The 17,069-nt window shown below is 40.6% G+C and overlaps 1 long non-coding RNA gene across 1 annotated transcript in view; it reads right to left on the bottom strand.

The window, feature by feature from the left end:
• Positions 1-16,195, bottom strand: part of LOC137614746 (uncharacterized) — a 41,743-nt gene extending 25,548 nt beyond the window's left edge. Inside the window, exon 1 of the long non-coding RNA XR_011039143.1 lies at positions 16,088-16,195. This is a non-coding gene — a long non-coding RNA (uncharacterized lncRNA). The remainder of the gene's footprint in view (positions 1-16,087) is intronic.
• Positions 16,196-17,069: the final 874 nt, after the last annotated feature.

The following is a 17,069-nucleotide window of genomic DNA, read 5'->3' as shown; positions in this document are numbered from 1 at the left end:
CCTCGTTCTCCTCCCTCCGAGTTTTCTCTGGGCATGCAGTCTACTACGCCTGCCTATACCAAGCTTGTCCTCGCCAGATCATCAAGGAGAGCTTTGAGGGTTTTAGGGGATTGGTTGCAGTCCAAGCAGCAACTGGGAAGGACCTCTTTTGTGTTTCCTCCTCCTAAGCTTGCTTCTAAGTCGGGCGTCTGGTATGCCACGGGAGAGGAACCTGGCTTGGGGGTTCCTGCCTCTGCCCAGGCCGACTTCTCAAGTTTGGTTGACTCTCCCCGCAGGTCGGCTATGAGACGCTCGAAGGTCTGCTGGTCCTTTTCAGATCTGGACCACTTGATGAAGGGAGTCTTTCGCGCCTTCGAAATTTTTAACTTCCTCGATTGGAGTCTAGGAGCCTTAAGCAGGAAGACTGCTCCTTCTGACAAAGATGCGGCCATGCTGATCATGTCCAGTATGGACAAAGCAATTCGCGATGGTTCTGGCGAACTTGCGGCTATTTTTGTCTCAGGAGTCCTCAAGAAAAGGGAACATCTATGCACCTACTTATCGACTGGTATCACCCCTTGCCAGAGGTCAGAGTTACTGTTTGCTCCTCTCTCCAAGTTCCTGTTTCCGGAGGAGTTAATCAAGGGGATGGCTGCGGCTCTTATCCAGAAGAATACACATGACCTCATGGCTTCTTCAGCACGTAAGGCGAAAACCTTACCTTCCGTGCCTAGATCTTACCGCACCCCTGTTGCTGATACACCTGCTACTAGGTTCATTCCGCCCTTTCGTGGTAGAGCCTCCAGTAGAGGAAGTACCCGTGCAGACAGTCAACGGGGCAAGTCAAAGAAGGGTGCCAAGTCCACGAAAAGCAGGCTTTGACTTCCTTCCTCTCCAGACAGCTGTAGGAGCCAGACTCAAGACCTTCTGGCAAGCCTGGGAGAGCAGAGGTGCAGACGCTCAGTCTGTCAAGTGGCTAAGGGAGGGATACAGAATTCCGTTCTGCCGCAATCCCCCTATGACCACTTCTCCCATCAACCTCTCTCCCAACTACAAGGAGAAGGACAAGAGGCTAGCGTTACAACAAGAGGTGTCGCTCCTGCTACAGAAGGAGGCAGTGGTGATAGTTCGGGACCATCAATCCCCGGGCTTTTACAACCGTCTCTTCCTGGTGGCCAAGAAGACAGGAGGTTGGAGACCGGTGCTGGACGTCAGTACGCTCAATGCTTATGTCACCAAGCAGACGTTCACAATGGAGACGACGAAGTCGGTCCTAGCAGCGGTCAGGCAGGAGGACTGGATGGTCTCGTTAGATCTGAAAGATGCCTACTTTCACGTTCCCATCCATCCAGACTCCCAACTTTTTCTGAGATTCGTCTTTGGAGAGGTTGTGTACCAGTTCCAAGCCCTGTGCTTTGGCCTGACCACGGCACCTCTTGTGTTTACGCGACTGATGAGGAATATTGCGAAATTCCTTCACTTGGCAGACATCAGAGCCTCCCTTTATTTAGACGACTGGCTTTTAAGAGCTCCCACAAGTCGTCGCTGTCTGGAGAGTCTCAGATGGACTATGGATCTGACCAAGGAACTGGGCCTCCTGGTCAATTTAGAGAAGTCCCAGCTCGTTCCTTCCCAGTCCATCGTTTACCTGGGTATGGAGATTCAGAGTCGAGCTTTTCGGGCTTTTCCATCGGCCCCAAGAATCAACCAAGCCCTGGAGTGCATCCTGAGCATGCTGAGGAGGAACAGATGCTCGGTGAGGCAGTGGATGAGTCTAACAGGGACTCTTTCATCGCTAGCCCTGTTCATCGAGTTAGGGAGACTCCACCTCCGCCCCCTTCAGTACCATCTGGCAGCTCACTGGAACAAGGATATGACGCTCGAGACGGTCTCAATTCCTGTTTCCAAAGAGATGAGGGCTACTCTAACGTGGTGGAAGAACAGCATTCTTCTCAAGGAAGGTCTTTCTTTAGCTGTTCAGACCCCCGACCATCATCTCTTCTCGGACGCATCAGACTCGGGCTGGGGCGCGACATTGGACGGACAGGAATGCTCGGGGATATGGAATCAGGAACAGAAAACGCTTCATATCAATTGCAAGGAGTTGTTGGCGGTTCATCTGGCCTTAATGAACTTCAAGTCCCTCCAGCTAAACAAGGTGGTGGAGGTGAACTCCGACAACACCACAGCCTTGGCGTACATCTCCAAGCAGGGAGGGACTCATTCGAGGAAGCTGTTCGAGATCGCAAGGGACCTCCTCATTTGGTCAAAAAGTCGAAAGCTCACGCTGGCAACGAGATTCATTCAGGGCGATATGAATGTCATGGCAGATCGCCTCAGCCGGAAGGGTCAAGTCATCCCCACAGAGTGGACCCTTCACAAGAACGTTTGCAACAGACTTTGGGCCCTGTGGGGTCAGCCAACACTAGATCTGTTCGCTACCTCGATGACCAAGAGGCTCCCATTGTACTGTTCCCCGATTCCAGACCCGGCAGCAGTTCACGTGGATGCCTTTCTGCTGGATTGGTCCCATCTCGACCTGTATGCATTCCCGCCGTTCAAGATCATCAACAGGGTTCTTCAGAAGTTCGTCTCTCACAAAGGGACATGGCTGACGTTGGTTGCTCCCCTCTGGCCCGCAAGAGAATGGTTCACAGAGGTACTGCAATGGCTGGTCGACGTTCCCAGGACTCTCCCTCTAAGAGTGGACCTTCTGCGTCAACCTCACGTCAAGAAGGTACACCCAAGCCTCCACGCTCTTCGTCTGACTGCCTTCAGACTATCGAAAGACTCTCAAGAGCTAGAGGCTTTTCGAAGGAGGCAGCCAGAGCGATTGCCAGAGCAAGGAGGATATCCACTCGCAGAGTCTATCAATCTAAGTGGGAAGTCTTCCGAAGCTGGTGCAGGGCCAATGCAGTTTCCTCTACCAGTACCACTGTAACCCAAATTGCTGACTTCCTGTTACATCTAAGGAACGTTAGATCCCTATCAGCTCCTACGATCAAGGGTTATAGAAGTATGTTGGCAGCGGTTTTCCGCCACAGAGGCTTGGATCTTTCCTCCAACAAAGATCTGCAGGACATCCTTAGGTCTTTTGAGACCTCTAAGGAACGTCGGTTGTCCACTCCAGGCTGGAATCTAGACGTGGTCCTAAGGTTCCTGATGTCATCTAGATTTGAACCGCTACAATCAGCCTCTTTCAAGGATCTCACATTAAAAACTCTTTTCCTAGTATGCCTAGCAACAGCTAAGAGAGTAAGTGAGATCCACGCCTTCAGCAGGAACATAGGTTTCACATCGGAAACGGCTACATGTTCCTTGCAGCTCGGTTTTTTGGCTAAAAACGAGCTTCCTTCACGTCCTTGGCCTAAATCGTTCGAGATCCCTAGCCTATCTAACTTGGTGGGTAACGAGCTGGAGAGAGTACTTTGCCCAGTCAGAGCTCTTAGGTACTATCTGAAAAGGTCAAAACCTTTACGAGGACAATCAGAAGCCTTATGGTGTGCGGTTAAGAAGCCTTCGCTACCAATGTCTAAGAACGCAGTTTCTTACTACATCAGGCTTCTGATTAGAGAAGCTCATTCTCATATGAAGGAAGAAGACCTTGCTTTACTGAAGGTAAGGACACATGAAGTGAGAGCTGTGGCTACTTCAGTGGCCTTCAAACAGAACCGTTCTCTGCAGAGTGTTATGGATGCAACCTATTGGAGAAGCAAGTCAGTGTTCGCATCATTCTATCTCAAAGATGTCCAGTCTCTTTACGAGAACTGCTACACCCTGGGACCATTCGTAGCAGCGAGTGCAGTAGTAGGTGAGGGCTCAGCCACTACATTCCCATAATCCCATAACCTTTTTTAACCTTTCTCTTGATTGCTTTTATTGTTGTTTTTGGGTTGTACGGTCGGCTAAGAAGCCTTCCGCATCCTGGTTGATTTGGCGGGTGGTCAATTCTTTCTTGAGAAGCGCCTAGGTTAGAGGTTATGATGAGGTCCTTTAGTATGGGTTGCAGCCCTTTATACTTTAGCCACCTAAGAGTCGTTCAGCATCCTAAGAGGACCGCTACGCTCAGTAAGGAAGACGTACTTATTAAAGGCAGAGTAATGGTTCAAGTCGACTTCCTTACCAGGTACTTATTTGTTTTTTATTGTTATTTTGAATAACTAATAAAAATGAAATACGGGATACTTAGCTTCTTTGTTAACATGTATACTGGTCTCCACCCACCACCCTGGGTGTGAATCAGCTACATGATCATCGGGTAAGATTAATATTGAAAAATGTTATTTTTATTACTAAAATAAATTTTTGAATATACTTACCCGATGATCATGATTTAAATGACCCGCCCTTCCTCCCCATAGAGAACCAGTGGACCGAGGAGAAAATTGAGGTCTTGTTGACAAGAAGTACTGGAGTACCTGACCACAGATGGCGCTGGTGAGTACACCCCCACCTGTATAAGCGATCGCTGGCGTATCCCGACCGTAGATTTCTGTCGGGCAACGGAGTTGACAGCTACATGATCATCGGGTAAGTATATTCAAAAATTTATTTTAGTAATAAAAATAACATATTTATAGTTGTGATTGCAACATCTTTGTTTTGTACAATGAAGTAGATTAAACATTAAAGAATACATTCAATTATCACGGCTTCACACATTTTATGTTGTCAATGAAAATTATAAAACTTTTGGGTCAAGGAATTCCATCCCAAGACCAACCACGTACAATATGTGGAGGCATTTGAGTAGCTATTTACTACAATCATATTGGATGTGTTGTGATCGTATTATTGGCCTTTGTATCGCACTTTATTTTTGTCTTGGACTTATAAGTTATTCTTCAGACTGACTGTCTGTTTTTCAATCCCTCTAGGATGTTTGTGCATACAGTAATGTTGCATTCTATTTAAAATATCTTCAAGGTCTATTTACTGATTATCATTTTTCATTATCCTACTCTCTCGTCACTTCTTTGTTTATGAAGTATACACACTGGAGTCTTTGTGCAGTTTTTCATATTCCTATAGCTTTTGCAAACATAACTTTTATGGCTGTTTAGTTCCTTGATACAAAACTCACACCTTTTATGGTGGAATTAATTTGTTTCTACATCTATAAAACCTAACCTTGCTCTTTAGCAGAAAACTATACCTCATTCTTGAACAGGATATTTGAGATAAAGTGAATGGGAGGCATACAAGATCCATAACAAATCTGGAAATATTCTAAAGTATTTACATTTGAATGCTCATTTTCTTTAGTCATAAAATTGTTAAGAAGTTATGGTCTTAGTGATATTTTCCTGATACTGTCAGTGTGTAGAATTACTGGATAAGGCTAGTGGTTTCTCTCACACATTTTTTGTTATCCTATAATATTATTTAGTAGAAACTATATTATACTGCACAACTGTGTATACTTTTACAATTTACAAACAATATCTTAAAACACAGTACTGTACTGTATCATACTGCAAAATCTCAAGACTGTATCCAACATATTCCAGAAGGAAATTGTTAATCCTCGAGTTGCAAAATTCAGTTTCAGGTAAGTACCTTATGTGCTTACCTGCGGCTACTACCGTAACATAGGAATTCTTTTGATGTGTGGAGGGAGTTATTGCATCTTTTAGTAATGTTCTCTGCTTTTTTTCATTGATGGTTCCTAGATTTTGCTTTGTGAAAAGGGATTTTAACTTTTATTTTCAGTTTTTAAATATTTAACTTAGCCGGTGGATATATATATATATAGCTAACGTCTCTGACGGTCCGACAGATTCAAAACTCGCGGGCGATCACCGTGATAGGTTGCTGGGTGTACACTAGCGCCACCACTCGGCAGGATACTAAACATATTCCCAAAATCTTCAGTTCTTCTCTGTCGCTCTAGCGATAAACATTGATTTCTTGCTCGCGCTAAACCTCAAGTTTTTCAACTATTGGTGAAGTACTTCTTTATGGTTTTGGCTTTCACTGTGTTAGTTATTCTCAAACAATATGATCTTCAAGAGAAACTCTTTTTGAAAGGAGAGAAAAATTTTTATCTCTGGATTTTCCATGGTAGAGAGAGAGAATATGGCCGACCCTTCCCTCAGTGTATGGGAAGTGTGTTAAAGGCTTTTAGTTTTTAGTATTTATTTTATCACTCTATAAATTCTTGTTGATATTTATAGATTTACCTCTATATTTTTATATCTCACCTGCCTTTATTAGGCCTCTTCGATTCTCTCTCCAATTGTACTAAATACCGAGATAAATTTTATATTTTTATAGATCGATGGGATGAATATTTTTAGAAAATATTTTAAGTGATTTTTTGTCTTTTAAAATTTATTCTTTGAATAGTCTTCGTTCTGTTTTCAAAGATGAACTAGCGTTAAGTTTATTTATGCTACGCAGTTTGCACTCTATCGTTACGATAGAGAAAGAGAATCCCGGTTTCACTTTGCAGAGAGAGTTAATCGATTTTGACATTTAGTTCATTCTTCTTACAAACTGAAGTTTTTTAAATACTAATTAAAAGGAACATGTTATTTTGCAATTTCTTAGTCCTTTTAGTATTTTTCTTTAGTCAAATAACCTTTTATTGACGAAGAGTGAGTGAGCCAATACAGTACTCTCGTGACAAGATAGAGAGAGAGAGAAAGAGAGAACGATCCAAATCTTTGTTCTCGTCCCAAGTCTCTATACAGGGAGTTTGGGAGTGAGAAACGTTGTTCTTCTCGATTCAGATATTTACTCTCGTCCCAAGTCTCTGTACAGGGGGGGAGAGAGAGAGAGAGCGAGAGATAAAACGTAGACCTTCGCGTTCTAGTTTTTTGTTCTCATCCCAAGTCACTGTACAGTGAGAGAAAGAGAGAAAACGTAGTCCTTAGTGATCTACTTTTTTAGTCTCCTCCCAAGTCACTGATCATTTTTAACTTTATATATTTCACTTTTCTTATACTGTATATATGTATACGTTTATTAATTTTTGCATGTGTGATACATTATGTACTAATGAGCTTACATTATACGACATATTTCGCAATTCTAACCTTTTGATTTAAGGGAGAATTGCTTGTTACAGATAGAAATCAGCTTTATTCATGTCTAATGTGAAATTATTAAAAAAAATGAGTGTGTCAGTGAAAGGAGTGCGAAAATTATGTTCAGTGTTGCGGAGGGTTCGTCTGTACGTACTTGTTGTTCACCCAGTCCTAGACCTCTTTCAAGCTCCCCAGCCCCTGGGAGAAGGAATGTCAAAGAGACCAAAGGGAACAATAGGTTTTATACAAGGAACAGACGTTCCCTCACGAGTTGCGGTTGACGTTTCTCATAACGTTCACCCTTAGCTTGAGAGAGGTGAGACTAAGTTCTCCTCACCCTCCGAAGACATTAACGTCATTCTAAAATCCTGGCGTCAGGTTTCATGACATCTCAAGAGGAAATTGGTTCCTTCAGAACAAAATGTATGTCCTTGGCTGCGGTCATTGAAGCAGTCCAGAACGTCTACTTTCAACGGAGAAAGGCTCACCTGCCAAACGTTCCTTTATAACGTCTGGCTTTGTTGCCCTGGAGACCCCGGTACAGGGTCTCGGTTTTTTTATTTCGTCTGGAGATTCCAGTCGTAACGTGAGTGCTGCTCCCGTTTTCCTTACTGACGTTTTGGGTCGAACGTTGCCTAGTCACGTTCTGATCCTCATGTATACAATCCTATTTTTAATATACTGCAGAACATGCAGTCGAAACTATCGACGTTAATGCAGTCATAGTCGAGTGTCAGTCTTTACAGTCAACCAGTAGCGTCAAGCTGCAGTCAATGCAGTCACGACGTGACTTCGAGCTGCAGTCACTGCAGTCACGATGTGACATTGGACTTCATACACTGCAGTCACGACGTGACGTTGGACGTCAGGCACTGCAGTCATGATGTGACGTTGGAGATCAGACACTGCAGTCACTAAGTGACTTCGACCTGCAGTCACAGTCACTGCAGTCACAAAGTCAATGCAGTCACGACGTGACGTCGAACTTAAGACACCGCAGTCACGACTTGACGTCGATGTCAGTCGATGCAGTCCCGACGTGACGTCGTTCTTCAACCTCTACCTGTTCTTCATTGACAGGTTGATGATAGTTGTCAAGCTTTTCCATCGCGACTTCTTAATGGCTCTCAACCAAATAGAGACATAGACTTCCGGATGAAGTTTATTCTGAGGAGGAAGAGGATATTTCTCCTTTCCAGCTGTACCTTTGGGTATCTTGTCGGAAGTAGAGAAACATAGATCTGCCTAACAGTCTTTATATCTTAATAAGATCATGACTGTTTTTAAGGAAGTTTTTCTTTCGCTTTTTGTTCCTGCTGCTCCACGCTCGCCTCCTTCAGAATTCATTTAGGGTTGGCTGCCTCAGCGCCCTCTTTTACTAATTCGTGCTCTCTCGGTATTCTAAGAGAGTTTTTACGTTTGCTGAGAGAATCTTTGAAGACAATAAGAAGTCTTACTAAGTCAATCTTTGCCTTCCCTCCAACCAGTTTGAAGATCTTCTGGCAGGCTTAGGAAGGAACAGGAGCAGACCAATGGCCTGTCCTCTTGTTGAAGGAAGGGTACATTGTACCTTTTGTATATATATAAGAAAAAAAAAGAGAGAGGAAGCAAGGAGACAAGCTTTGCACCTACAAGTGTCTCTCTTATTGGAGAAGGGAATTGTGGTGAAGTTTTCTAAACCTTCGGTCTCTAAGCTTTTACAACCTCCTCTGCCTAGTTCCAAAGAACTCGGGAGGTTGGAGACTAGTGCTGGACGTGAGCGCCCTCAATGTGTTTATTCTGAAAACAAAGTTCACTTTGGAAGCTTCCAAGTCTGGTCTTGCAGCAGTAATGGAAAGCGATTGGATGACCTCACTCGATTCCAGGACGCTTACTTCCATATTCCTATTCATCCGACCTTCCAACCATATCTAAGGATCGTGTATGGGAAGGAAGTGCTCCAATTTCGAGTTCTGTGCTTCGGTCTCAGCACTGCTCTTCTTGTGTTAATGAAGCTCATGCGGAAAGTGGCAAGCTTCCTGCACTCGACAGGTGTCAGACCCTCCTTTTACTTAGACGACTCGCTACTCAGGGCGTCATACTTCATTCACTGTCTGAAGGACCTCAGATGGAACTTGACCCTAGCGGAGGACTTAGGTCTCCTAGTAACTAGGAGAAGTTCTCAACTGACCCCATCTCAAACTATTCTCTATTGAACACTCAAGAAAGTTTTCTTAAAGATGCATCTTTATCAAAAAGGAGCAGTTGCTCTGTAAGGATGTGGATGAGTCCACTGGGAACACACTCGTCTCTGAAGCAGTTTGTCTCCCTAGGAAGACTCAATCTTCGCCCTCTCCATTTTCATCCCAACCACCATTGGGACAGGGAGAAGAGCTTAGAAGAAGTTTCCATCCCACTTCCAGAAACGATCATGACTTGCCTGAAATGGTGGCATGTCAATCTCAGACTTCAGGAAGGTCTCTCTTTTGCCCACAAGAACACAGACTATGTGTTGTTCTCAGACGCTTCGGACGCGGGGTGGGGAGCAACATTAGACTCTCTAGAGTGCTCGGGCCTTTGGATCGAAGACCACGTAAAGTTTCATATCAACCAGAAGGAGATTCTAGCATTTCTTTTGGCTCTGCAAAGTTTCAAAGACTGATTCAAATCAAATTGGTACAGGTGAACGCAAACAACACCACAGCGTTAGACTGCATCGCTAAGCAAGGCTGGACCCTCTCACAGTCCCTTTACTGAAATGCAAAGGATCTAGTTTGGACGAAGGAAAGAAACATCACTTTACTTACAAGGTTTATTCAGGGAGAAAGAAACGTGTTGGCAATCTGCCTAAGCAGGAGAAGCCAAGTCATTCCCACGGAATGGACTCTTCATCAGGAGGTGTACGAGAAACTATGGCGGATATGGGAACGTCCGTCCATAGAACTGTTCGCAACCTCAATAACGAAGGGGCTTCCTTCTTACTGCTCTCCAGCTCCAGATCCAGAGGCAGTCCACGTCGATGCGTTCTTACTGGAATAGTCTCACCTGGAGGTGTATGCGTTTTCTCCCTCCATTCAAGATCCTTCACAAGGTTCTTCAGAAGTTCGCCTCTCACGAAGGGACCAGGTTGACGTTGATTGCTCCCCTCTGGCCCTCAAGGAAAGGGTTCACAGAGGTACATTAATGGCTGGAGGACTTTCCAAGAAGTTTACCATTGTGAATGGATCTCCTTCGTCAGCCTCACTTAAAAAGATTCCATCAAAGCCTCCCTGCACTTCGTCTAATTGCCTTCAGACTATCGAAAGACTCTCTAGAGCTCGAGGGTTTTCGAAAGAGGCAGCTAGAGTGATTGCAAGGGCTAGGAGATCCTCTACCATCAGGATCTACCAATCCAAATGGGAGGTCCTCTGTTTCCTCATCCAATACCACTATAGCACAGATCGCGGACTTCCTGCTTCATCTCAGAAATAACCGCATCCTTTCTGCCTCGACTATTAAAGGCTACAGAAGCATGTTAGCTGCAACGTCTAGACATAGAAACATGGATTTGTCTAACAATAAGGATCTTCAAGACCTCCTCAAGTCTTTCGAGACTTCCAAGGAACGTCAAATTTCTACTCCAGCTTGGAATTTGGACGTGGTCCTTAAGTTTCTTATGTCTGAAAGATTTGACCCTCTAAACTCAGCATCTCTCAAAGACCTTACTCTCAAAACTCTCTTTTTAGTGAGCCTTGCTACCGCAAAGAGAGTCAGTGAAGTGCATGCCTTCAGCAAAAATATCGGCTTCTGTTCCAATAAAGCAGTATGCTCTTTACAGCTTGGTTTCTTGGCCAAAAATGAGCGACCATCTCATCCATGGCCTAAATAATTTGAGATTCCCAACCTATCGGATGTTGTTGGGAATGAAATTGAAAGAGTCTTGTGCCCTGTAAGGGCTCTAAAATTTTATCTGAATAGAACCAAATCGTTACGATTTAATTCAGAGGCTTTATGGTGTTCGGTAAAAAAGCCCTCCTTACCAATGTCGAAAAATGCCTTGTCATATTTTGTTAGACTTTTAATTAGAGAAGCCCACACTCACTTAAGTGAGAATGACCTGAAGTTACTCAAGTTAAAACTCATGAAGTCAGAGCAGTGGCAACGTCAGTGGCTTTTAAACAAAATAGATCCCTTAGAAGTGTTATGGACGCAACCTTTTGGAGGAGTAAGTCTGTGTTCGCTTCACATTATTTAAAGAATGTCCAGACTCTATGAGGACTGCTACACGTTGGGACCATTCATAGCAGCGAGTGCAGTAGTGAGTGAAGGTTCTACCACTACACTCCCTTGATCCCAATAACCTTTTGTCTTCTCTTGAAACTTAATTTTTGGGTTGTATGTGGAGACTGAGATAGTCTTCCGTAATCTTTTGATTTGGCGGGTGGTCAAACTTGTTTCTTGAGAGCGCCCAGATAAAGGGTATTGTTGAGGTCCTGTTATAGGGATGTTCACCCCATATATAACAGCACCTAGAGGTCTTTCAGCCTCCTGAGTGGATCGCTGGGCTTCATAAGGATAGCGGACGAATAGGCAGAGTATCATCAAAGTCAGCTTCCTTATCGGGTACTAATACTTAAGTTTGTTTTTATTGTCAAAACTCTTGAGCTTATATTCCTACAATGTACAATACTGGTCTCTACCCTCCACCAAGGGTGTGAATCAGCTATATATATATATATATATATATATATATATATATATATATATATATATATATATATATATATATATATATATATATATATATATATATATCCACTGGCTAAGTTAAATATTTAAAAATATTTTCAATTTGAAATAAATTTTTGAATATACTTACCCGGTGGATATATATAATTAAATACCCTCCCTTCCGCCCCTCTAGAGACCCTACGGGCTGAGAAGAACTGGAGATTTTGGGAATATGTTTAGTATCCTGCCGAGTGGTGGCGCTAGTGTACACCCAGCAACCTATCACGGTGATCGCCCGTGAGTTTTGAATCTGTCGGACCGTCAGAGACGTTAGCTATACTGTATATATATCCACCGGGTAAGTATATTAAAAAATTTATTTTAAATTGAAAGTATCATTTTGAGGTAAATACTGTATTGTGGAGTGTGATGAGGAGAGAAGCTTTGATGCTGTATTTGATTTCCTACATTGTGTGTTCGCAGTCATTATTTTGGACTGCCCCAGAAGTTAGAAGCTTTTCTATAATTTCAATAAATACTTTTTATAACATAACTAAAGTAATAATATTTTAGTTGCAATGCCTTTATGTATGGAAATTTTAAGACATTATACTATAGCTGGATCATCCCACTAATTTCCTTAACCCGCTAACACTCAAGTGACGTACGGTATTAGTTTCATCCTGAAAGGTAGCTTTGCCACTAGCTTTTTAAAAGTTACCCATTTAAAAGAGTCTGTAACTTCATTGGAAATGTTTTATGTCTAATGTGTAGGCTGATTATCAGGTAATTACTGAATCTATGATGAACTATTACAATTTAAACAAAATATCCAGTATACTCTTTATAAAGATTTTGATTTGAGTGTTTCAACTAAGTTAAGCTTCTGAAGCCTCAAAAGAAATTGACCGGTGGACAAGAGAAATTGAACGGTGGATATTATTAGTGATATGAAACCAGAGGTATTAGCGGAATGTGAAGATAAAGGAGTCAAACGATAGTTTTTACAAGCCATGTATTAAGATAACCCTGATTCACTAAAAAGTACAATTTGTATAATCAACGAAACAAATGAGTTTAAAATAACTACAGGTACTGTATTTACAATACTGTAATGAGTAATTCAACGATACACTATGATTACTGTACAGTATAGAAGAAATATTCCTGACTAATTTTGTGTATAAAACTGAAATATAAATCTCAAGATGCAGTAATAGACTTAAGTATTACTAATGGCAGTAAAGTACATATTTTTAACATAGCCACAATAATGTCAGCGCTTTGGGGAATTTAGTGACTGTCTATAGAGTGTGGTCATCGGACCTTGCATTCTACGAGAGTTTTATAAATTAGTATAAGGAAAAGAATTCCTTGGAAGGAGCTGAAATAATAGTTCAAGGTGTAAGGGAAAACCTAGGAATAGGAGATTAAGATTAAATAAGAGTAATGGTATGGAGTGTTTGAGAGAACAATAACTAATAAAAAATGGGGCAATAATACAGTAGTAATGGGACTGCTAAATTATGAAAATGAATTGTTGCATAAAGAAACATAGCTTTAATGCTTTTTGGTAATTAACATATAGTTTGAATGAAGGATTATATGTTTTCTGGTGTTGTGACTGCTAATAAACATATACTGATCATAGAGGCTCATTTAGTAAGTGCACTGTACTGTATTTCTTAAGCCCTTTGGGAGATTGAAGGATTAAATGAAATTTGATTGTGCACTATTATGGAAGATATTGTGTGTACTTGTAATTTAGGGCCCAAAGCTAAATTGTCCTTTATTTATAAACCGTGATGAAAACTCAATGATGTACAAACAATACAAAATTGTAAACCTTAAGCATTGTATAGTATTTTAATGTCAAGTGCAGTAGCCATGTAGTGTTTTAGTCTCGTATTCTGTGACTTCTAAAATTATTTTGCATGATAGCTTTCATGTTCATTTATGCAAATGGAAACTACAAACAATCAAAACCAAATTATGAACTTAACACAATGTGATGTATTATGGTAGCTGTACTGAATGCAGCAACTTCCATTACTTGATATAGTGGGAACATGATAGAGTTTATCAATTAAGGTATTGTGATGATGTTGAGTTGCTTCTTATTACATTAATGTGGAATATTCTGTTGTTTAGTTGATGATTATTATTTTTATGTATACTATGATAAATTGCGGCCACAACCAAAGATTTTAATGGAAATTGAATTTGATTCATGTTAAATTACTGTGTTGTCTTTTAATTACATCTTTTAGAATCTTACGTACTGTAATGAAATATACGCTTGCTAGTCTTATCATCTTCTATTTAATAAACTTTAGTTTGCTCTGTGAACTTTTTCGTTGGTGTTTAATAACAGGTAATAATTATGTAATGTACTGTGGTTAAATCTCCAGTCGAAAAAAGATTTTTATTTTGTACATTAAAAAATATCAAAATGATAGTAAACCATTAATAAATAATTTCTTACACGAAGTTTCCTTTATTTTTCCTCTTATGAATTGTAATTTTATTGACGTGTAATTCTTGTGATTGCAAGTGTACCATAATGAATAGTTTTGCCCGCACTCATGTGTACTTACAGTAATTAACTTTAATTTAAGGATTGTTTTTCTGGTCCCATACAACAGAACCCTACTCTTTACTGGACCTTCACATCCGTTTTATAGTCTACATTCCAAGGCATTCAGCATTTCACACCACATATTGCTCTTTTACTGTCAGGTCCACATTATCAAAGCACTTAGAGAACAAGAAAGTCTTCAGTTTCCTCTTGAAAGCCTTAATAATTTCAAATCTTTTGGATGTCTAGTGGTATTCGCTGATATTTTACAAGATTTTGTTCTACTACAGGCAGAGGAACTATGTGTTCATAAAGCTAATGGTTCTTGTTAATCTAACATTACTCTAGTTGTAAACAACAACACAAGTTTCTGCCATGTACGCTATCCAAATTTAGAAAAAAAGACAGTTAGCTGCTTAAAATGTCTACAATTCAGTGACTGCAAAAACTGTTACAACCATTGTTACTGTGATCCAATAGCAAAAGTTAAAATACAATACACTTTATTATTCAATTATCACTTACAAAATATTAAATCATGCTCAAGAACATGAGTCTAGGCTTGGTGCGCCATGGCAAATATTCGCTTAATCGTCTTTGCGCTCATTCATATTAACAGGTACTATGATGTAGATCTCAAGGAAGTAGTCGGTGAGTTTGCCAGAAAACACCAAAAAAAAAAAAAAAAAAAAAAAAAAAAAATATGGTCGAATAAATTTATCAGCCGGTTTTAATCACTGTAATTACTGAAGTTCATTTTGAGGATCCTTCAATAAAACTGACTTATATTTGAAATTTCAATACTTTGTTCTACCAATTGATGAAATGTAATGTAGGATGTTAATTTTTCTATATTTAGATAAAAACCATTAAATGAAAATTTCATGCTAAATAACTTAGTAAGACATTTAGATAAAATATAAAATATGGCTTCGACCCACCCCCTTTCCAGAAATTCCTGGCTACCCCATCCTCGCCCGGGTGTGAATTTGATTATAACAAGAAATTGTAATTAATAGAAGATTAATCACCATTATCATAGACCTTTTCCCCTTTTAAATTGGTATAATTCATGATATTTGCAGCTAATACTGAATCTGAATGGAGATCTTGTGTAAAATTGTAATTTACTTGCTTGAGGGTACACTCGGGCACACTATTCGATCTTATTTCTCTTCCTCCTGTTTTTTTTTTTTTTTTTTTTTTTTTTAAGTTTATATATGAAAGATCTATTTTGATGTTGTTATTGTCCTTGAAATGTTTAATTTTAATCGTTCATTACTTCTTTTGCTGTTTATTAATTTCCTTTCCTCACTGGTGTATTTTTTTCCTGTTGGAACCCATGGGCTTAAAACATCTTGCTTTTCCAACTAGGGTTGTAGCTTATACCACTACTACTACTACTACTACTACTACTACTACTACTACTATTAATAATAATAATAATAATAATAATAATAATAATAATAATAATAATAATAATAACTGGCAGAAGTTAAAAACTGCCAAATTCTATAAAATTATTCGATTCTATTTGGCCAAAATTGTTCATTAAAACTTGTTAAAAGATAGACAATATTTTAAAAGTCTAAACGTATAATTACTATAAATAACAAAGCACCACGAAATTACACAATAAAAGCATACCCCGACGATATACTTTTATTCATTCTCATTTCTACTAATACCTCTTTGCACCAGAAACTCAATACTTCCGCCTTTATAATCAATTCTCATTCACCAACCACCTTCATCCGCACATACATTTTTATGAATTCACGAACGTCTTTCTATCGACTGATCCGCTCACCTTCATCGCCAAATCTCCAATGAATATGATGTATAAAATCAGCAAGCATAATGCCTTCGCTTGAGTGGAAAGGGTTTCAGCAGACTCTTTTCATCAACACCCGTTAACGCTCTGGTATAAGTCTTGGATTCTTGGAATGAGGAAGAAGACAGGGCTGAAGCTGGGCTTACAAGATTGAACAGTTTGTCGAACCCAGTTGACGAACCTTCTTGTCAAACGGTTCGAAGAAGTGAAGTCAGCCACAAAAGCATATAGGGTTTGTGATCAATGAAGCCCCGCCTACAAAAGTAAAACGAGAACAGACTTTCTTCGAACCGTTTGACAACAAAATACCCCGTTCGCAAGTTCGAACATCACTTCAAACACTTGTCTGTCGAACTGCGTTCGACGAACCGTTCGACCGTTGAAACCCGGCTTAAGGGAACCCTTATGGTTTACTTCGTGGAATTGAATCTTGGAAATTATGGTTTATAAATTCATGGGAGAAAAGGAGGAAGGGGAGGGGAGGGGGAGGGGATTGGTGGTCGATCGTTCGGTACACAACAGTTCCTGGTACTAATAAATGTCCCGGGTCTTCAGTTCGCGCCATTCTCATGGTTAATTGCACCGATTGTCCCCATTTCGCAGACATAAACAACAACATAATTGGTTTTCGCATTGTTGAATTATAAGAGAGGGGGAGAGAGAGAGAGATACCTGAGGAATACAAAATACAGGGGGAAATCTATGTGCAAATGTACCGCAGCCATTTGTAAAACCACACAAGAGAGAGAGAGAGAGAGAGAGAGAGAGAGAGAGAGAGAGAGAGAGAGAGAGAGAGAGAGAGAGAGATACATCTGGTATTACCTTTTACGTTCGGGACAAATTATGACTAGGGATTAGGGTTGGAAAAAACGACTCTCGTAACATTCTAATAAAAGAGTATTGATAAACCATTTACAAGGGCATGTATGACCCTTTTGTGGCCCTAATCGTATAGTCC

This window comes from Palaemon carinicauda, chromosome 21, assembly GCF_036898095.1.
Source record: "Palaemon carinicauda isolate YSFRI2023 chromosome 21, ASM3689809v2, whole genome shotgun sequence".
NCBI classification, from domain to species: Eukaryota; Metazoa; Arthropoda; class Malacostraca; order Decapoda; family Palaemonidae; genus Palaemon; species Palaemon carinicauda.
This window is presented reverse-complemented; position numbering and strand designations above follow the sequence as displayed.